This window comes from Scylla paramamosain, chromosome 11 (genome assembly GCF_035594125.1).
Source record: "Scylla paramamosain isolate STU-SP2022 chromosome 11, ASM3559412v1, whole genome shotgun sequence".
In the NCBI taxonomy this organism is placed as follows: domain Eukaryota; kingdom Metazoa; phylum Arthropoda; class Malacostraca; order Decapoda; family Portunidae; genus Scylla; species Scylla paramamosain.
In genome coordinates, this window is record NC_087161.1 from 10,363,887 (window position 1) to 10,386,432 (window position 22,546).

Sequence of the window (22,546 nt, forward strand, 5' to 3'; positions counted from 1 at the left end):
TTGCTACGGTTTCACATGGAGCCAATTTCTTACTTGTAGGTCGAGTTCTTATTGTAGCCGCACCGGCTGGGCATCAATTGGCTCTCAGGTGATCTGTTTTACTGATCACACCCATCATCGTAGGGTCGAGGAAAGGCAGTTCTCTCTCTGACGTTTATTGATGAGGTAGGCATGACCGTAAAAACTGCGAACAAGTTCTCGGTCTCAATTTCTTACAAAATAACATTATACACTGATATTAAACACTTTCAACATATTACAATATTCATTAATAATACATGCAATTGACTTAGCACTATGACAATCAGTTTTTACTACAAAATTAAAGTATTTACCTCGGTCACCATCCTGCCCGTCTTTGTCTGAGCGCGACTTGGCCGTGAGTGATGCCCGCAGGCGACTAGCAGGTTAACCCCACACTACTAACAAGTGAGCATCGGCTTCGGTGCTTAATATAGCATTAAATACTGATACTTACACATATTACACGTTTTCATGCAAACAGAAAACTATTGAACATTTCACTTATAAATGCCGAGGAATAATGACGTGTGGTACATACGCTTTACATACAGTAACAGGGACCCCATCAGGTCCATAAGCCTTCCAAGGGTTTAGGCCAGCGAGGGGATGGAAAACATCACTGTGAAGAATTTTAATAGGTAGCATGAAGTAGTCAGAGGGTGGAGGAGAGGGAGGAACAAGCCCAGAATCGTCCAAAGTAGAGTTTTTAGCAAAGGTTTGAGCGAAGAGTTCAGCTTTAGAAATAGATGTGATAGCAGTGGTCCCATCTGGTTGAAATAAAGGAGGGAAAGAAGAAGAAGCAAAGTTATTGGAGATATTTTTAGCTAGATGCCAGAAGTCACGAGGGGAGTTAGATCTTGAAAGGTTTTGACACTTTCTATTAATGAAGGAGTTTTTGGCTAGTTGGAGAACAGACTTGGCATGGTTCCGGGCAGAAATATAAAGTGCATGAGATTCTGGTGATGGAAGGCTTAAGTACCTTTTGTGGGCCACCTCTCTATCACATATAGCATGAGAGCAAGCTGTGTTAAACCAAGGTTTGGAAGGTTTAGGTCAAGAAAAAGAGTGAGGAATGTATGCCTCCATGCCAGACACTATCACCTCTGTTATGCGCTCAGCACACAAAGACGGGTCTCTGACACGGAAGCAGTAGTCATTCCAAGGAAAATCAGCAAAATGCCTCCTCAGGTCCCCCCAAATAGTAGAGGCAAAATGCCAGAGGCACCTTCGCTTAGGGGGATGCTGAGGAGGGATTGGAGCTATAGGACAAGATAAAGATATGAGATTGTGATCGGAGGAGCCCAACGGAGAAGAAAGGGTGACAGCATAAGCAGAAGGATTAGAGGTCAGGAAAAGGTCAAGAATGTTGGGCGTATCTCCAAGACGGTCAGGAAAACAGGTAGGTTGTTGCACCAATTGCTCTAGGTCATGGAGGATAGCAAAGTTGAAGGCTAGTTCACCAGGATGGTCAGTGAAGGGAGAGGAAAGCCAAAGCTGGTGGTGAATATTGAAGTCTCCAAGAATGGAGACCTCTGCAAAAGGGAAGAGGGTCAGAATATGCTCCACTTTGGAAGTTAAGTAGTCAAAGAATTTCTTATAGTCAGAGGAGTTAGGTGAAAGGTATACAGCACAGATAAATTTAGTTTGAGAGTGACTCTGTAGTCGTAGCCAGATGGTGGAAAACTCAGAAGATTCAAGAGTGTGGGCACAAGAGCAGGTTAAGTCATTGTGCACATAAGCGCAACATCCAGCTTTGGATAAAAAATGAGGATAGAGAAAGTAGGAGGGAACAGAAAAGGGGCTACTGTCAGTTGCCTCAGACACCTGAGTTTTAGTGAGGAAAAGAAGATGAGGTTTAGAAGAGGAGAGGTGGTGTTCTACAGATTGAAAATTAGATCTTAGACCACGAATGTTGCAGAAGTTAATGAAGAAAAAGTTGAAGGGGGTGTCAAGACACTTAGATTCGTTGACAGAAAGACATTTATGGTCCCCTCTCCAGATGGGAACTTCAAGGCTGGTGTAGGAGTCGCCATGATGATTTTGAAATTTTTGAGTGAAGAGTGTGTGTGTTATTAGGTGCTTGTAGTTTTGTGTAGAGGAAGAGAGTTGTCTTTAGAGGGCAGGCTGTGACACAAAGGGGAACGTTCAGTGAGGTCACAGCTGGTTTTAATGATAAGTTCACAGCACCCCCTGAACAGTGCTTTAGGGAGTAATTATCATTTCGGCAGGTGTCTACTGCCTCCTCCTGAGAGGTATGGATGCGATTGCATGGAACAAAAGTGAAATTGATAAGTTAAGAGTAGGGCAGAGTAAGGTATTTAGAATGACACTGAATGCACTTAGATACACAACAGTGGAAGCTTTGAGAGGTGATATAGGATGGAGCATGTTTAGGGAAAGACTTACAAAAGTGACACTTAGGTACAAGATTTGGCTTGAAAAATGGATGATACAAGAATAGCAAGAAAGTGGAAGCAAATGGAGGAAGAGATGCATGAAAATGATAGATAGGAATGGATTACAAATTGTGTGGGAGATGAGAATGGCTGGGAGGAATCAAAATGAGTGTGAATGAGTTGTGACAAGAGGAGGCAGAGGAGGAACTAAATGGGATGTGAAAAAAATGTAAGAGTGAGATAGACAGAGAAGTGAAGTGTGTGGGACTGATTGAATGGAAGAATGAGATGGAACAAAAGAGCACTCTAGAGTGGTGATATTCTCTTCCAGGCTAGAGCAATGAATGTGAACGCAAGGAATTACAGATGGTCTGAGTCCTGCAGTAAGGTGTGCCAGATGTGTGACATGGGAGAGGATGAGACAGTGGAGCATGTGGTGCTGGAGTGTGAGAGGTATGTGAGAGACAGGAGAGAGATGATGCAAGTAATTCTGATTGAGTGTGAGCATGATAGGAATGAAAGAGCGTAGAAGACAGGAAAGTAATGAATGGATGGTGGTGCTGCTGGGACTGTGTAGAGAGACAAATGAAGGGATGATTAAGGCTGTGAAACTGTTTCACAATTAGTGTAAAGGATACTGTTCGTTTCTCTCTTTTTTTTTTTCAGTTTGTCTTCTACAGGTATGCTGGTTCAGGAGTGATTCAGAACCACATGTAGCATCAAAATCAAGATTAAGAATTGTAGTATCAAGATCAAGATCAAAATCAACATTGTGGAGTAAGTCCACCTTTCTTGGCGAGGATTCTGAAGGTAAATATTGGTATTGCAGTTCTACAGTATCTATATCTAAATAAGTAAATGAGGTGCGTCTCTAGGTAAGGAAGAATAGTATAACAACTTAATTTGGATCAACTCTGCTTATCTGGGTGGGCTGTACCACCATCCAGCCGTCTTACTTCATAATATTTCATGTTTTCGTATGGAGATTATTATTATCAGAGAACTTTTTAAATATTACTTTGTGACTTGTTATCATGCCATATTTTTTTTTTTCCCACTAAAATAATGTTGCGAATTCCATTTCTAATATCACAACGGTTGAACTGTCCTACCACCTAATATAATTCCCAACTGATGGCATCAACCCATTTACCTCTGAAACATTTAAAATTTTTGATGCCACATTTATTTCTAGATTTGCCAGCTATGTTCAACATCAAAACATTTCGAATGAAAAGATTTATACAGTGATGTAGGAAAGACTTTAGTAGCAGAGCAGGTAAAATTACAGTTTAACATAATAAACCCTATCTTAATTTTCTCTTCCCCTTTCCTCAACAAGCTTGGGGACCTTGTGGGAAAGTGGGGTTTTTGAATGGAAAAAGCCAAATGAGGCATTTTTTATATGGAAAAGTCTAAGGACGAGAAACGGTATATTTTGAAAACAGTAAATGGAAAAAGCCCCCCCCCACCTAGATCCCCCTTTAAGTTACTAACCTAACCTAACTTAAGCTAGCTGGGGGGCTTTGCCCACCCTGGACTGCCCTTAAGGATTCTAATGTAGCCTAACTTAACCAAACATTACCAAACCTAACTGAATTTAACATTACCTAACCTAAACTAGCCAGGAGGCTTTGCCTGCTGGACCCCCTAATCTAATCTAATCTAATCTAACCTACTATTACGCCAGTACATCACACTAACAAGAATGATTTGGAAGTACTCAAAATTTGGATGTACAGACCCTTGGATTTCCCACTGTAGTGCAGGAAAAAGTCAAGTAGACCCATATTGCAATCCATACACTTGTCTGACACCATGATGAACGTAGAATTGACATGGCAGCTCCCATGTTGCCTCTTATACCCTTGTAGAGGACTACACATGGACTAATTAAAAACTACACAAGGTATTTGAATTAGTGGCACTGTGCAGTACAAATGTGTCATGGATAAAGCCTTATTTGATTATATATTAATGTGGCAACTAATTTGCTTCCAGTGCAACAAAAATATAATTTAATAATACAATGGTGAATAAAATATCTGCCACGGAACTAGTTGCTGTGGCTATGTAATGAGGTCACAATACCCACATACCAACATACTAACACACACACACACACACACACACACACACACACACACACACACACACACACACACACACACACACACACACACACACACACACACACAGTACTGATTGAGCCAGTGCAGGGTTGAGAGGAAGGACGAGAGCGAGGAAATTGAGATAAGTTTTGAAAATTCATTTGCACGTTGCTTGTTATTTGCACCACATTGTGTAACCGTTAGAAATGCTCGATATGATGTGATCTACAACTTGAGTGTGATAGGAAGTGCTATGGGTGTATTGTGTTAAACTGCACTACAACCGCAAAGCAAACTGTGTGTTGTTCATTGCCTCAAAAACCCAGTTCCTCCATCTATCAACTAGACTCAGTCTTGCTGGTAACTATCCTCTCTTCTTTAATGACACACAACTGTACCACTCTTCTACACTGAACATCCTTTGTCTGCCCTTTACTAATAATCTACACTGAAAACTTCACATCTTGTTTCTTGCTAAAACAGTGAGTCAGGCATTCTCATCTGTCTCCAACAGTTTTTTCATCCCCTTAGCTGCTGACTTGGTAAATTTTTACTTTATACCAGTCCTTCCTTATGCTTGATTGTTTTTATATGATTCACACGAATTTGAGGCCCATTTCCATTGAAAATGCCTAGTTTTCCTGTTCCTTCCCTTCCCCTCAACCCACAGATAGGGAGGATTGGAAAACAAAGGAATTCTGAAAGAATGAGGCCTGAATCAAATGAATCATAAAAACAATCCAGAAAAAATAAAATTGTCAAGAAAACATTAAACTTGACCAAATCTAACTTAACCTAAGTAACCTAACCAAACTTAACTAATCTAACCTAACCCAACCAAACCTAACCTAGTGACATGCATAATTTATTAGTTTTCATTATTGCCGGAGTCGTCGGCTGGAGATAAGGGATGGGCTGGTAGGACCCATGATTTCTTAGAAATTTCAATGAGGACACATTATCCTTGTAGGATAGCTTAATTGGCCTATATCATGTGGAGTAGGAGTGCACTCCACACAGAGTTTGGCCTTCATATAACTGATATTTCAAATCTGCCTCCACATAGGGTGGCATTTATGCTTACGCGGCATAGGAGGTGATCACACATGATTGGTATCAAATAATAAATCAAATGTGATTGGAGCATTCAATATTACTGTTGAAGAAGATCAGGAGGTGGCAGCAGTGTTGACTGTGAAGAGATGTGAGCTGCACTGGTCCACCATGACAGCCCTTCCACATGGACCAAATAATAATAGAAAAATTCCTAGCTCAAAAACTATTAGCTTGTGACAGAAAGACTATATAAGAAATATGTATTGCAAAAGTGTCAGTTATCATAAAAACTGGTCAAAAAAGTGAGGTGAGTGACTGGGCATAAACTCCAATAATACTGCTCAGTACAGGGGCTCTACCTGTCCATGAGTGCAGTACAGTTCACATACATGGGGGTTTGGCATTCATGGAGTTGTGTGGTCCATGTGGTCCTGGGCTGGCTGGACTTTTCTTGCAGTCTTATCAGGAGGAGGAGGCAGTAGGCACCTGCCGAAACAATAATTACTCCCAGTGAGGTCTAAGGCTGCATTTACACGAAGCGTGTCGCGTCGCGTCACGTCACATCACATCATGTCACGTCAAGTCATGAATTGCCACCCCAGTTTAACACTGATTTGTATGGATATTTGAAAAATGCATTTACACTAGTTATGTCCAGTCACGTCACGTCACGTCATGTTGCGTCGCGTCAAGTCAAAGATAGAGCTGGTTCTATTTTTCAAGCCAGTCACAGGGTGTCAGTTGTGGTGTGAATATGGATGTGGAACTCCTTATCAGCTTAGTTCGAGAGTGCCCTGCTATATACGATCCCACAGACCGCAGCCACTGAGATCGTTATGCCGTTGCTAGACTGTGGAGAGAGATTGTTGATGAAATGAAATATCCAGGTAAGACAACAGTTTTTATTCACCATACAACCAACCATAGTAGGCCTATGCCCTACTGTATAGCTACTGTATTATGAACTCAATAACAGGCTATGAAATACAATATTAACTAACATATAAAACTATGAAATGTAACATGAACAATACAATAGGCTATGACCTAAACTATACAATGAACTAAACATAGGCTATGAAATAAAATATGTACTATACAGTAGTCTATGAATTAAAAATTAGCCTGTATCACTTGGTCTTGCCACTCAAGAGCTCCACCTGGGGAAACAAAATATTCTTTCAAAATATCCCAAACTCCCATAGCCTCTGCTGTGGCCCTATTGCTTCTTGTTACTGTCAGGCTAGAGTTTGAATAATTGGAATGAGCGTAGATGTATCCATTCCCCTTGAGATCTGGCAGGTCTTGAGATCTGAAATGCATCAACAGACCTAACTTGATGTAACGTGATGTGATACGCTTGGTGTAAATGCAGCTGAATCACATGACGTGACGTGACGTGATGCGACGCGCTTGGTGTAAACGTAGCCTAAAGCACTGGATCAGGGGGTGCTGTGAACTTATCATGAAACCCAGTTGTGACCTCACTGAACATTTCCCTTTGTGTCTCACAAGACAAGGGGGCAGTCACAGTCTGCCCTCTAAAGACAACTCTCTTCGTCCACACAAAACTACAAGCACCTAATAACACATACACTCAAAATTTCAAAATTATCATGGCAACTCCTACACCAGTCTCGGAGTCCCATCTGGGGAGGGGACCACAAATGTCCCCAGGTTGGACTGCCCTTCTGTCAATGGCCCTAAGTGTCTTGACACCCCCCTCAACTTTTTCTTCATTAACTTCTGCGACACTCATGGTCTAAGATCTAATTTTCAATCTGTAGAACACCACCTCTCCTGTACTAAACCTTATCTTTTTTCCTCACTGAAACTCAGGTGTCTGAGGCAACTGACAGTAGCCCCTTTTTTGTTCTCTCCTACTTTCTCTATCCTTATTTTCAATCCAAAGCTGGATGTTGCATTTATGTGTGCAACAACTTAACCTGCTCTTGTGCCCACGCTCTTGAATCTTCCGAGTTTTTCACCATCTGGCTACAACTACAGAGTCACTCAAACTAAATTTATCTATGTTGTATACCTCTCACCTAACTCCTCTGACTATAAGAAATTCTTTGACTACTTAACTTCCAAAGTGGAGCATATTCTGACTCTCTTCCCTTTTACAGAAATCTTCATTCTTGGAGACTTCAATGTTCACCACCAGCTTTGGCTTTCCTCTTCCTTCACTAACCACCCTGGTGCCTACATTTAGCCTGTTCCTAAAAAGGGTGACCGTTCTAATCCCTCAAACTACCGTGCTATTGCTTTAATTTCCTGCCTATCTAAAGTTTTTGAATCTATCCTCAACAGGAAGATTCTTAAACATCTATCACTTCACTGCATTCTATCTGATCGCCAGTATGGGTTCTGTCAAGACCGCTCTACTGGTGATCTTCTGGCTTTCCTTACTGAATCTTGGTCATCCTCTTTTAGAGATTTTGGTGAAACTTTTGCTGTTGCCTTAGACATATCAAAAGCTTTTGATAGAGTCTGGCACAAAGCTTTGATTTCTAAACTACCCTCCTACAGCTTCTATCCTTCTCTCTGTAACTTCATCTCAAGTTTCCTTTCTGACTGTTCTATTGCTGCAGTGGTAGATGGTCATTGTTCTTCTCCTAAATCTATTAACAGTGGTGTTCCTCAGGGTTCTGTCCTGTCACCCACTCTCTTCTTATTATTCATTAATGATCTTCTAAACCAAACTTCTTGTCCTATCCACTCCTATGCTGATGATACCACCCTGCACTTTTCCACATCTTTTAATAGACGTCCAACCCTTCAGGAGGTAAACACTTCATGCAGGGAAGCCACAGAACGCTTGACTTCTGATCTTTCTAAAATTTCTGATTGGGGATGAAAAGTTACTTAAAGGGAAGAGAAACGAGAATGGTAGTAAAAGATGCAAAATCAAAATGGAGAAATGTAGATAGTGGAGTACCACAAGGATCAGTGCTAGCACCATTACTTTTCCTGATCTACATAAATGATGTGCCTGAAGAAGTAAAGAGTTACATGAGTTTGTCTGCAGATGATACAAGATTACAAAAACATATAAGAAACAACAAAGACTGAAATTCTGCAAGAGGACATGAATAAAATCTGGGACTGGAGTAAGGAATGGGAGATGGAATTTAATGTGAAAAAATGTCATGTAATGGAAATGGGAAAAAAATTAAGAGACCAGAATGGACTTATAAAATGGGGAATGAAGAAATAATAAAAGTACAAGAAGAGAAAGATCTGGGAATGATAATATATGATAGTCAACAGTCAGAGAAACATGTAGGAAACATTTTCAGAGATACATATAAAATGGTGAGAAATATTGGAACAGCATTCCTCTACATGGATAAAGATATGAGAAAGTTAATTACCACTATGATTAGACCAAAGCTGGAATATGCTGAATCAGTGTGGTCTCCCTACAAGGAGAAACATGTCGAAAAACTAGAAAGGATAAAAAGGATTGCAATGAAGATGGTTCTAAAACTGGAAGAATTAACATATGAAGACAGGTTAAAGGAAATGAACCTGCTAACATTGGAACAAAGAAAAGAAAGGGAAGATTTACTATTGATTTATGAATTGTGGAATAGAGTGGAAGAAATTGATAATGAGAAACTGCTGCAGAGAGAAGTAGAAAATACCAGATACACACGAGGCCACAGCAAAAAACTAGGAAAAGGAAGATGCTTGAATAACATAGAGGAATAAAGTTCCCACCATGAAATATAGAAGTTTGGATCAAGCTCAGTGAGGATGTAGTATTAGCAACAAGTGTGCACAATTTTAAGGAAAAACTGGACAAGTGTAGATATGCAGACAGGAACACATGAGTGTAGCTCAGGCCCTGTAAATTACAACTAGGTAAATACAACTACACACACACACACACACACACACACACACACACACACACACACACACACACACACACACACACACACACACACACGTTGTCGTTGTCGAGTAAACAAGCACCAATCCAAGCTCCAGCAGAGAAAGATTTTGTTTGACCATGGCCACCATTAGGAGCCTAGAATGTGTTCCCAGGTAGAAGCTGTGCTCAAGTAGAGTTGTCCTGTCTCCAGAAATAAAAAAAATAAGGGAAAATTTAAGTAATAACAGAAGTAATAAAATGAGTAAAAGCTCTAGCAAGGCGGACGCCATAGGTGGGAGTGGAGTGTTGCCAACGGGGTCACCATTCCCAGGATTTGAGGAAGATAATGAACTACATGATAAAATGCAAGGAAGGAAAGTGGCTTTGATGGAAGGGATGATCAGTGACCTCACTGAAAGAGTAAAAAATTTAGAAAAAAAACAACATGACCTGAAAGAGGAAAACAAAGAATTGAAAACACTATACGCTGATCTAAAAAAAAATGAAGAAAAACAATGATATTGTTAAAAAAACAGGAAAATTAAGTGATAGGGTGAAAAGTGAACATCAAATCTGGAGGAAGGCAAAAGAGGGTGGAAAAGTTAATTTTACAGAAATCATAAAAGCACAAAAGAAGGAAATGACAGATTTAAGTAAGGAAATTGTGAGAGTGATCAAACAGAAGGAATCGATGGTAAGGGACACAGTGGACAAAAAGAAATGTATTGTTATATATGAATTAAAAGAGGAAACAGACCCAGTAAGATACAAGAGGGAAAGAGAAAAAAAAAAAAGTAGCAGAGGACGTTGTAAAAAATATACAGAGAGAAGGGGAGGACTGGGTAAGTGAAATTGAGGAAATACATAGACTGGAGAAGTATATAGAAGGAGAGTAACCACTGAAAGTAAAATTTAGGGCACAAACAACAGCCATGGAAGTGATATTGAATGTGTGGAAACTGAACAAGACAGAGAATACTACAGGAAAGTATGGATAAAGAGGGACATGAATGAGGAGGAGAGACTCAAGGTAAGCAATATAATAAAAGAAGCAAAGACAAAAAAACGAGAACAGGACAGAGGAAGAGAAAAAAAGTTCTATTGGAAGGTAAAAGACAAGAGGCTCGGGAAGTGGTATCTGACAAAAAAAAAGAATATAAAATGTAAATAATATATGGAAAAATATAAAGTGGACAATGGTATACACAAATATAGGAGAAAATAGGAATGAAGTTTACAAGAATGGGAGATATAATTACAGGAAAGCAGATTTTATCAGGTTGAGGGAATATTTTGCAGAGGCTAAATGGAAACAACTGTTCATGGCAAGCAGTACGCAGGAAAAGTGGGACATATTCATGGAAATTTATAATGAAGGGGTCAGTAGATATGTACCAAAGATCAAAACAAAGGAAGTGAAAAGGAAAAAAAGACTGGTTTAATATGAGATGTATAACAACAAGAAAAGAAAAAGAAGCAGCATGGAATAGATGGAGAAAAAAAGGAGGAAGTGAGAAATGGGAAGATTTCAAGAAGGCAAGAAACGAATATATCAGAATGCTGAAAAATGAAGAAAGGAATTATGAGAAAGATACAGTTTAATATCAACATTGCGAGAATTGAATAATTACATTAAGATAGAGCAGCCCGACATCATGGGTATTACTGAATTAAACTAAATGAGACAACAGAAAATGTAAGAATTGGTAATAGTAATTATAATGTGTGGATAAAACATAGAAATAATAAGAAAGGGGGAGGAGTCATGTTACTTACAAAAAAGAGTATAACAGTGGAAGAGGTTGAAATAGGAGAAGGAATGGCGGAAGTAATTAGAATTCAAACAAAAAAGGAAAGGAGAAGAAAGAAGAGATTTTGCAGTGGCTTATGTACCCCCAAAGACAAATGCATGGACACAAGAGGATTATAAATTATTGTTAAGAGATACTAGTAATTGTTTGGAGAGAATACTGGCAAAGAGTAACAATATAACACTTATGGGTGACTTTAATTGCAAGGAGGTATGCTGGGAAGAGTGGACCACGGATATATGCTTCTAAATTTAATAATGACAAATACTATGACCCAGTGGACAGGAGAAAATACAAGATTTTGGGGTAATGAAGAGGCATCAAGGCTAGACTTGGTGTCTACAAAGGAAATGGACATCATTGAAGGAATAAATTTTCAGTGCCCACTAGGTAAAAGTGACCATCTGGTAATTAAATTCAGTATAGGCAGTTATCCAATAGAAAATAGGAATGAAATTTACAAGAATGGGAGATATAATTACAGGAAAGGAGATTTTATCAGGTTGAGGTAATATTTTGCAGAGGCTAGATGGAAACAACTGTTCACGGCAAGCAGTACGCAGGAAAAGTGGGACATATTCATGGAAATTTATCATGAAGGGGTCAGTAGATATGTACCAAAGATCAAAACAAAGGAAGTGAAAAGGAAAAAAAGACTGGTTTAATACGAGATGTATAACAGTAAGGAAAGAAAAAGAAGCAGCATGGAATAGATGGAGAAAAAAAGGAGGAAGTGAGAAATGGGAAGATTTCAAGAAGGCAAGAAATTAATATATCAGAATTCTGAGAGATGAAGAAAGGAATTATGAGAAAGATATAGTTAACAAATGCAAAGATGAGCCGAAGTTATTCTTCAGATATGTGAATGGGAAGATGAAAAACAGGCAAACAATAGATAAATTAACGAAAGATGACACTACATACAAAGATACACAGTTACAAGCCGAATTAATGAACAAGTGCTTCCAGTCAGTATTTACCAAATAAAGCAAATTTGAAGGAGAAAGAGCATGGCACAGAGACAATGTGATGAGAGAGATACAGGTGGACATAAGTGAAATTAAGATTATGAAAGATTTGGATGTAAGTAAGTCTCAAGGACCAGATGGAGTGTCCAACTGGATACTTAAATTAAGGAATGTGAACATCTGGCAGAATGTATACACAATACCATAGTATGTTCTTTTAAGGAAGGAAAAATTCCTTTAGACTGGAAGAGAGCCAATATTGTGGCCATTTTTAAAGGAGGTAATAAAGAAGATCCATTGAATTACAGACCAGTGTCCCCTAACAAGTGTGGTGGCAAAAATAGCGGAAAGAATAGTTAAAAACTGATGGAATATTTAGAAGAAACACATACATTGACTGACAGACAATTTGGTTTCAGAAGTGGAAGATCTTGTGTCACGAATTTAGTGAGCTTTTATAGTAGAGCAATTGATATAATTCAAGAGAGAGAGGGTTGGGCAGACTGTGTTTATTTAGACCTAAAAAAAAGCATTTGATAAGGTACCACACCAAAGACTGCTATGGAAAATTCAAAATATTGGGAATTTGCAAGGAAACACACTGAACTGGATTACAGACTTCTTGAGGGATAGAGAAATGAGAACAGTAATAGAGGGAGAAAAATCTGAATGATGTAGAGTTACAAGTGGAGTACCACAGGGGACAGTCTTAGCCCCCATAATGTTTCTGGTGTATGTCAGTGATATGGTGGATGAGGTTGACAGTTATATGAGTCTGTTTGCAGACGATGCAAAATTATTGAAAAGAATGGAAAACAATATGGATTGTGAAATATTACAGAAAGATCTAAATAAGATATATGAATGGAGTAAGAAATGGGAAATGGAATTCAATGCAAAAAAATGCAATGTGATGGAATTAGGAAAAAGCAAAAGAAGATTGACAAGTTCCTACACCATGGGAGAAGTGGAAATTAAGAAAACCAAAGAAGAAAAAGACTTGTGAATTACAATAAGTGATAACCTATCACCAGAAAAAAGATGTAAACAAAATAGTTGGGGAAACCTATGAGTTACTAAGAAAGATGAAAGGGGCATTTGCTTACATGAATGAAGAGATGATGAAAAAGTTGATGGAATATGTGATTCGACCAAAACTGGAATATGCCACAATTGTTTGGTCACCCCATAATAAAAAGGAAATAAGCAAAATAGAAAGGATCCAAAGAGCTACAACCAAATTGGTACCAAGTTTGAGAGATTTAACCTATGAAGAAAGATTAAGGAGATTGAAGCTTCCATCATTACAAGAGAGAAGAGAAAGAGGAGACCTGATTGCTATATACAAAGCTTTAAAAGATAAGGATCAAGTTGACAAAGAAGACTTATTTGTGTGGGACTCTAGAGATACAAGAGGACATGGAGTGAAATTGAAAAAAAACAGCGAGTAGAAGAGATGTCAAGAAATATGGTTTCCCAAATAGAAGCATAGAAATATAGAACAACTTAGATGAAACAGTGGTACAAGCAAAAAATATTCATGAATTTAAAGTTAAGCTGGATGCTTATAGATATGGAGACAGGACAGCATGAGCATAGCTCTTTTCCTGTAAAACACAACTAGGTAAATACACACACACACTCACACACATACACACACACACACACACACACACACACACACACACACACACACACACACACACACACACACACACACACACACACACACACACACACCCACCAACACACACCCACACACACACACACCTCAAATATGGCGGACAGAGAAGTCAATGCAAACAGGTGCTTCTAAAAATCCAGTCTTCTACGTCGCTGAGAGCTGCCCTATTGGAAATGCAGAGGTGAGAGTTCACGCTGGTTTTACTCTTTGCTGTCCTATCTCCAAAAGTGTTTTGTAGAAAGTAGTTAAATTGTTATAATGAGTGTTGAAGAGGGGGCTACTTCAGTCTCCACTATGTTGTTTACACCAACGGGGACCATCCTGAAGATGGTTGAAACTTTGATCACTGAGAGGGGGCTGTGGAAAGGTGCATACAACGATCTACATAAAAAACTAATGTTATATGAAAAGAAATCAATGGAATATGAAGGCAAAGTGGAAGAGTTAAACAAAACAGGAAAATTGGAAGAAAGAACAAGAGGAAGAAAAGATCGATTTTAGGAAAATTGTGGAGGAACAAACCAAGGCAAACGACACCAAGCTAACAGAAGAAGTTGTTCAAGTTATAAAACAGAAAGAAAACTTGGTGAGAGACACTGTGGATAAGAAAAAACTGTCATGGTATTTGGCCTGAAGGAAGAGTGTACACCTCAGAGGACTGAAAGAGAAAAGAAGGAAAAAGAGATGTGTGGAAAAATTAGTGGAGATATTACAAGAAGAAAAAGAGCTGACTAGAGAGATCAAAGAAATTAAAAGATTGGGTAGATATGTTGAGGGTGGACAGTGTCCTATGAAAATAAGGTTTAGGTCACAAGTGGCAGCTGAAGAAACACTGAGTAAATCCTGGAAACTGGCCAAGGTGGAAGAATACAAACAAGTGTGGATAAAAAAGATAGAACCAGAGAAGAGAGAGATACTATAAATGAACTAAGAAAAGAAGCAAATGAAAAAAAATAAAAAAACTATCAGAGGTGGAGAAAAAACTGTTCTTTTGGAGGGTCGTAGACATGAGGTTGAGAAAGTGGAACAGGAGGGAAGTAAATGTGGAAAGGGAAGACTAAAAGTAGCATACATGAACATAAATGGACTGATGTCGGCAGTGTTGGAACTAGAAGACTATTTAAAAGAGGAGAAACCAGACATCATGGGAATTGTTGAAACTAAACTGGCAAGTGAAGGGGATATATTAAATACTGAAGGAAAATACAGCCTCTGGAAGAGAAATAGAAAGAATAAACGGGGAGGAGGTGTGATGCTTCTAGTTAGGAAGGATTCATTAGTGGAATCTGCCACATATGGGATGGAGTAGGCAGAAGTATTGAAAATAAGCTTAAGACAGAATATTGGAAGATACCATGATGTTGTGGTGACTTATGTTCCCCCCTATTTCAACTCTTGGAGAGAGGATGAATTTAAGAAAATGCTTGAGGACACAAGGATATGTTTGGCAGAGCTACTTGAGGAAAATGACAATATACTCATGATGGGGGACTTTAACTGTAAAGAGGTATCTTGGGACAATTGGACTACAGAAGGTAGTGAGTCATCATGGGGGAACAAGCTACTAGACCTGGCTATTGGATTTCCTGACACAATGGGTTACAGATGACACAAGATTTAGGGGAAATGAAGCACCTTCAAGGCTCGATCTAATTTTCATCAAGGAACAAGAAATAGTAGAAGACCTTAAATACATAAACCCAATAGGAAAAAGTGATCATGTGCTGATTTAGTTCACAGTTATGGAAAATAACCTGAATATAAGAAAAGAGGAACACAGAAGAGAATGGCTAAACTACAGCAAGACTAACTTTGGACAACTTAGGAAGTATTTCAGCGAAGTGAATTGAAAAATGGTTATTCAGAAGGAGGACATAGAGGAGAAATGGACAGCTTTCCTGGACATTTAAAATAAGGGAGTAGAGAAATGGGTACCCGGAAGATCAACAGAGAACCTTTTTAAAAAGGATTGGTACAACAGGAGATGTGCAACAGCTAGATTGGAGAGAGAAAAGCCATGGAACAAGTGGAAGAAAAACAAGAGACTGGACCTGTGGAACAATTATATAAGGAAGAGGAATGAATATGTCAAAACTCGCCGAGATGAGCAGAAAATTTTTCAAAAGAATGTTGTTGAGAAATGTACAGACCAACCAAAATTATTTTATAAATTCATCAGTGGAAAATTAAAGAGTAAAGATGAAACAAGCACGGTAAAAGCTGGAGAAGAGACAGTGGAAGACCCAAAAGAGATGGCTGAAGTGTTTAACAGATACTTCCACTCTGTGTTTACTAAGGAAAATTATTTCATAGGTGAGAGGACAGTGTTAGAAAAAGGGACCGATCTAAAGGAGATTAAAACATCAGTAGAAGAAGTAAAGAATATGTTGGAAGACCTGGATGGTCCTGATGGTGTATCGAGTTGGATTTTAAAAGAGTGTAGCTCACAATTAGTTTCAGCGCTGCACAATATAATTAGCACCACCCTGGTAAAAGGTAGAGTACCCATAGATTGGAAACGGGCAGATATTACTCCAATTCACAAGACCGAAAGTAAAGAAGATCCATTAAATTATAGACCTGTATCGCTCACAAGTGTGGTGGCAAAGATTTGTGAAAAGATCATCAAGAACAGATGGGTGAAATACCTAGAAGACAACAAGGTGATAACAGAGAAACAGTTTGGTTTCAGAAAAGGAAGATCTTGTGTTACGAATTTGATGTTTCTACTCAAGAGTAATAGATATAGTGAAAGAGAGAGATGGATGGGCCGACTGCATATACTTAGATCTGAGAAAAGCACTTGATAAAGTTCTGCACAGAAGACTAATATGGAAATTGGAAAAAATTGGACTCAGTGGATCACTGTTAAAGCAGATGACTGACTTGACAAACAGAGAAATGAGTACAGTAATTAAAGACAGCAGGTTGAACTGGAGAATGGTAATAAGTGGAGTCCCACAAGGTTTGGTACTTGCACCTATTATGTTCACAGTTTATGTAAATGATATGACAGAAGGTGTAGAAAGTTAAATGAACCTTTTCGCTGATGACGCTAAGATTATGAGGAAACTAAGAAATGAAGAGGACTGCAGTGGTTTAAATCAGGTCTTAATTAAGATTAATGAATGGTCATTAAGGTGGAACATGGAGCTTAATGCTAAAAAATGTAGTGTGATGAGGTTTGGAAAAAGTGCGAGAAGACCAGTTGGCAACTATTACTTAGGGAATGAGGAAATCTCTGTAAGATGAGAAGAAAAAAGGCCTAGGAGTAATTATTACTGATAATTTGTCATTTGGGAAACACATAAACAAAATTATAGGAGAAACATATAATCTGCTGAGAAACATCAAGATAGCATTCTCTTATATTGATGAAGATATGATATAAAAATTGATAACAACGATGATACATCCGAGATTGGAGTACGCAGCATTAGTGTGGTCACCAAGTTTGAAAAAGGATACAAGAAAGTTAGAAAGAATCCAGGGAGCTGCAGCTAAAATCCCTGCAAGCTTAAGAGAGTATAGTTGTGAGGCAAGGTTGAAGAGATTGGGCCTGACTACACAAGAAAAAAGGAGGGAAAGAGGTGAATTGATAGCAATATATAGAATATTGGAAGGAATGGAAAAGTTGGACAGAGAAGATCTCATGATACCAGATACGAGAGACATAAGAAGACATCGAAGAAAAGTGAAAAGGAGTGTTCGCAGAAGAGACATCAAGAAACATAGCTTCCCACACAGAAGTATAACAGTGTGGAATGAACTTGAGGATGAGACTGTGTGTGCAAAAACAATTCATAAATTTAAAGAAAATCTAGATAAAAGCCAATATGGAGATGAGATGGCAGTAGCCTAGTGTGGCTCTTGTCCTGTATTTCACAACTATGTAAACAACTAGGTAAGCACACACACACACACACACACACACACACACACACACACACACACACACACACACACACACACACACACACACACACACACACACACACACACACTGCCCATCTAGTGATGTAAAAGTGATCATATCTCTTGTTTGGAGAGAGAGAGAGAGAGAGAGAGAGAGAGAGAGAGAGAGAGAGAGAGAGAGAGAGAGAGAGAGAGAGAGAGAGCAAGCAGTATCCTTGCTCACCCAATGTGATAACACTGAGAAAATGCAAAATTGGCAACTCACACTGGCAGGACATGTGCCCAACCAGCCTGGAACTACACAGACCACACAACTCCGTGAGTGCTGGGGCTTTCACTCATGTTGGTCTCTTGGACAGTGTGGAATCAAAAGCATTTTGTACCATCAACTCCTCTTTTCTAACTGACTGTCTTCAACCTCTCTCCTTGCTGTAAGGTTGCATCTCTTGGTATTTTTCAGCACCACTCATGCTAAGTACTTGTCTGATCTTGCTAATTGCATGTGTTCCCTACCTCCCTTGGCCTTGCTGCACAAGGCTCTATAGTTTCTCATATCCCTATTTTCTTTGCCTCCATAATGTTGATCAATATTCTCATTGTTTCATCCCTTTTACTGGTAAACCCTGGAACTCCATGCCTCCTTTCTATGACTTGAATTTTTTTATGAAGAGGAAGGTTTCAAGACACTTATCATGATTTTAGATATTCCTTTTGCCTGTATTTTTAAGGGGTTGGCACCTTCAGTGGGCCTTCTTTCTTGCTTGTAGCGTGAATTCTTCTTGCATAAAAAATAAAAAAATATAGGTAATAGATCCCAAATCAGACAAAATTTACTTTTGTCCTTTAATCAAGTCATTATAACTCTGTCACTTTTAGAATATTCATGGCATCTAGTCGTGTCACATATAGGTAAGTAGTTCACTTTTAGAATATTCATGGCATCTAGTCATGTCACATATAGGTAAGTAGTGTTGGAAAATGCTTTTTTTTCATGATAATGTAGAAAATAACTCCCCAGCAGCTAACACAAACTTACATATGCCATCTAAAGACAACTGTCTCCCTTCATACAAAATTACAAGTACCTAATCACACACACATCATTCACTCAAAATTCAAAAACTATCATGACAACTCCTACACCAGCCTTGGAGTCCCCATCTGGGGAGGAGACCACAAATGTCCCTAGGTCAGACAGCTCTTCTGGTATCAATCCTAAGTGTCTTAACACCTTCCTCAACTTTTCTTCATTAACTTCTGCAACATTTGCAGTCTTAGATCTAATTTTCAATCTGTAGAACACTTTCTTCTACTCCCAGTGAGGTCTAAAGCACTGTTCAGGGGGTGCTGTGAACTTATCATTAAATCCAGCTGTGACCTCACTGAACGTTTCCCTTTGTGTCTCACAACACAAGGGGGTAGTCACAGCCTGCCCTCTAAAGACAACTCTCTTCCTCCACACAAAACTACAAGCACCTAATAACACACACACCCTTCACTCAAAAATTTTAAAATCATGGCGACTCCTACACCAGCCTCGGAGTCCCCATCTGGGCAGGGGACCATAAATGTCCCCAGGTCGGACTGCCTTTCCGTCGACGACCCTAAGTGTCTTGACATCCCCCTCAACTTTTTCTTCATTAACTTCTGCAACATTCGCGGTCTAAGATCTAATTTTCAATCTGTAGAACACCACCTCTCCACTTCTAAACCTCATCATCTTTTCCTCACTGAAACTCAGGTGTCTGAGGCAACTGACAGTAGCCCCTTTTCTGTTCCCTCCTACTTTCTCTATCCTCATTTTCGATCCAAAGCTGGATGCTGCGTTTATGTGCGCAATGACTTAACCTGCTCTCGTGCCCACGCTCTTGAATCTTCCGAGTTTTCCACCATCTGGCTACGACTACAGAGTCATTCTCATACTAAATTTATCTGTGCTGTATACCTCTCTCCTAACTCCTCTGACTATAAGAAATTCTTTGACTACTTAACTTCCAAAGTGGAGCACATTCTGACCCTCTTCCCTTTTGCAGAGATCTCCATTCTTGGAGACTTCAATGTTCACCACCAGCTTTGGCTTTCCTCTCCCTTCACTGACCATCCTGGTGAACTAGCCTACAACTTTGCTATCCTCCATGACCTAGAGCAATTGGTGCAACACCCTACTCGTATTCCTGACCGTCTTGGAGATACGCCCAACATTCTTGACCTTTTCCTGACCTCTAATCCTTCTGCTTATGCTGTCACCCTTTCTTCTCCGTTGGGCTCCTCCGATCACAATCTCATATCTTTATCTTGTCCTATCACTCCAATCCCTCCTCAGGATCCCCCTAAGCGAAGGTGCCTCTGGCGTTTTGCCTCTGCTAGTTGGGGGGACCTGAGGAGGTATTTTGCTGATTTTCCTTGGAATGACTACTTCTTCCGTGTCAGAGACCCGTCTTTGTGTGCTGAGCGCATAACAGAGGTGATAGTGTCTGGCATGGAGGCGTACATTCCTCACTCTTTTTCTCGTCCTAAACCTTCTAAACCTTGGTTTAACACAGCTTGTTCTCGTGCTATACATGATAGAGAGGTGGCCCACAAAAGGTACTTAAGCCTTCCATCACCAGAATCTCATGCACTTTATATTTCTGCCTGGAACCATGCCAAGTCTGTTCTCCAACTAGCCAAAAACTCCTTCATTAACAGAAAATGTCAAAACCTTTCAAGATCTAACTCCCCTCGTGATTTCTGGCATCTAGCCAAAAATATCTCCAATAACTTTGCTTCTTCTTCTTTCCCTCCTCTACTTCAACCAGATGGCACCACTGCTATCACATCTATTTCTAAAGCTGAACTCTTTGCTCAAACCTTTGCTAAAAACTCTACCTTGGACGATTCTGGGCTTGTTTCTCCCTCTCCTCCACCCTCTGACTACTTCATGCCACGTATTAAAATTCTTCGCAATGATGTTTTATATGCCCTCACTGGTCTAAACCCTCGGAAGGCTTATGGACCTGATGGGGTTCCTCCTATTGTTCTCCGAAACTGTGCCTCCGTGCTTGCACCTTACCTAGTCAAACTCTTTCAGCTCTGTCTGTCAACATCTACCTTTCCTTCTTGCTGGAAGTTTGCCTGCATTCAACCTGTTCCTAAAAAGGGTGACCGCTCTAATCCCTCAAACTACCGTCCTATTGCTTTAATTTCCTGCTTATCTAAAGTTTTTGAATCTATCCTCAACAGGAAGATTCTTAAACATCTATCACTTCACAACCTTCTATCTGATCGCCAGTATGGGTTCCGTCAAGGCCGCTCTACTGGTGATCTGGCTTTCCTTACTGAGTCTTGGTCATCCTCTTTTAGAGACTTTGGTGAAACTTTTGCTGTTGCCTTGGACATATCAAAAGCCTTTGATAGAGTCTGGCACAAAGCTTTGATTTCCAAACTACCCTCCTACGGTTTCTATCCTTCTCTCTGTAACTTCATCTCAAGTTTCCTTTCTGACCGTTCTATTGCTGCTGTGGTAGACGGTCACTGTTCTTCTCCTAAATCTATTAACAGTGGTGTTCCTCAGGGTTCTGTCCTATCACCCACTCTCTTCTTATTATTCATTAATGATCTTCTAAACCAAACTTCTTGTCCTATCCACTCCTATGCTGATGATACCACCCTGCACTTTTCCACGTCTTTTCATAGACGTCCAACCCTTCAGGAGGTAAACATATCATGCAGGGAAGCCACAGAACGCCTGACTTCTGATCTTTCTAAAATTTCTGATTGGGGCAGAGCAAACTTGGTATTGTTCAATGCCTCCAAAACTCAATTCCTCCATCTATCAACTCGACACAATCTTCTAGACAACTATCCCCTCTTCTTCAATGACACTCAACTGTCCCATTCTTCTACACTGAACATCCTCGGTCTGTCCTTTACTTATAATCTGAACTGGAAACTTCACATCTCATCTCTAGCTAAAACAGCTTCTATGAAGTTAGGTGTTCTGGGACGTCTCCGCCAGTTTTTCTCACCCCCCCCAGCTGCTAACTCTGTACAAGGGCCTTATCCGTCCATGTACGGAGTATGCTTCACATGTCCGGGGGGCGGTTCCACTCATACTGCTCTTCTAGACAGGGTGGAATCAAAAGCTTTTCGTCTCATCAACTCCTCTCCTCTTAACTGACTGTCTTCAGCCTCTCTCTCACCGCTGCAATGTTGCATATCTAGCTGTCTTCAATCGCTATTTTCATGCTAACTACTCTTCTGATCTTGCTAACTGCATGCCTCCCCTCCTTCCGCGGCCTCGCTGCACAAGACTTTCTTTTTTCTCTCACCCCTATTCTGTCCACCTCTCTAACGCAAGAGTTAACCAGTATTCTCAATCATTCATCCCTTTCTCTGGTAAACTCTGGAACTCCCTGCCTGCTTCTGTATTTCCACCTTCCTATGACTTGAATTCCTTCAAGAGGGAGGTTTCAAGACCCTTATTCATCAATTTTTGACCACTGCTTTGACCCTTTTATGGGACTGGCATTTCAGTGGGCTTTTTTTTTTTCATTAGATTTTTGTTGCCCTTGGCCAGTGTCCTTCCTACAAAAAAAAAAAAGACACTTATCCTTCAATTTTTTAATGCCACTTTGGACCCTATTCGGGGGCTGGCATCTCAGTGTTTTTTACATAAAAAAAAAAAAATCTTTTACCATGTTTGTACACCAGTCTCAT

The 22,546-nt window shown here is 39.7% G+C and overlaps 1 protein-coding gene across 4 annotated transcripts in view; it reads left to right on the forward strand.

The window, feature by feature from the left end:
- The first annotated feature begins 3,086 nt into the window (after window positions 1-3,086).
- Window positions 3,087-22,546, forward strand: part of LOC135104935 (pentatricopeptide repeat-containing protein 1, mitochondrial-like) — a 125,067-nt gene continuing 105,607 nt past the window's right edge. For all 4 annotated transcript variants that reach the window (XM_064012723.1, XM_064012724.1, XM_064012725.1 and 1 more), the window contains exon 1: window positions 3,087-3,230. The gene's annotated coding sequence lies outside the window, so the exon portion shown is untranslated. The remainder of the gene's footprint in view (window positions 3,231-22,546) is intronic.